The sequence below is a fragment of the Euprymna scolopes genome, chromosome 46, assembly GCF_053919585.1.
Source record: "Euprymna scolopes isolate OS-2025 chromosome 46, ASM5391958v1, whole genome shotgun sequence".
Classification (NCBI taxonomy): domain Eukaryota; kingdom Metazoa; phylum Mollusca; class Cephalopoda; order Sepiida; family Sepiolidae; genus Euprymna; species Euprymna scolopes.
The window spans coordinates 176,943,247-176,944,275 of NC_136527.1; the positions used below are offsets into that span (position 1 = coordinate 176,943,247).

Sequence of the window (1,029 nt, forward strand, 5' to 3'; positions counted from 1 at the left end):
GGGAACGTTGTCTATCTTTGATCAACGAAGTTTCCATGTAATTAGTAATCGTCCTTTTTATAAACATTTTATTGATTTTGAGTTTTGTTTTCCCCAACTTGAATATTTCTTGTGCCGTACGTAATTCTCATGTTGCTCTATGGTTAATATTCTCTCCAATTCAACAGACATTGTTTAAAAATTTACATCTTTTGTTTCTAAAAAAATTAGAAATCATACATTACATTATCATATAATGACAATTAAATAGTAAATTTATTTTAATATTATCATAATAAATAGTTCAGAAATTTTGTAACATGGCTTATGTCCACACTGTATATCGAAAGAAGACACTTTCAGTAGCTGTAGGCGACAGCTAGACGAATTCCTCACGATTAAACGTTGATTACATTTACATGCAAATTAGATACAATCAGAAAGTTGGAATTGAAGTGGATAATAAACTGGTCGAGAGAAATGGCGTATTTTTTGGTATTACAGAGATTAAGGGTGATTAAGCGGAGGGAGTACAGACCTACGAGTGAGAGGTACTTGGAAGAAGTAGGGAAGGATTTCTGATTTTGATTGCATTATCGGGGTGAGCGCGACCGCAGACCCCACACTTAGAAATAGCATGTCCGAGTCATCCACATTTGGGACGATCGCAAAGGTCAACCCAACCGCAGTGCAATGGATGGGCCTCGCTCTGGGGGAACGACCTTAATGATCACCGTTACCCCTACATCAGGTAAGTATATTTTATTATGCGCGCACCACTGTTTTTATATCACACTTCTATACTAACCAACAACAAACACCAATAAAAAACTAAAATACCTCCACATAATTCTCACCAATATCAGTATATCACAACATTTCATTTACTAATAACAACAATCATAACAAATAATTTACTATCATTTAAACTTACCAACATTTTCACAAAATAACTCAATTCTTAACGGAACTAAAATTATATTGTACGTACCCGTTATGGAATGAAGTTTTCTGAAAAAAAGTAACTTAATTTGAGCAAGTCCGTGTATT

At 34.2% G+C, this 1,029-nt stretch overlaps 1 non-coding gene across 1 annotated transcript; it reads right to left on the reverse strand.

The window, feature by feature from the left end:
* Positions 1-575: 575 nt before the first annotated feature.
* LOC145271524 (U1 spliceosomal RNA) lies at positions 576-738 on the reverse strand. The gene has a single exon (XR_013865935.1). It is a non-coding gene; the product is annotated as a U1 spliceosomal RNA (small nuclear RNA).
* Positions 739-1,029: the final 291 nt, after the last annotated feature.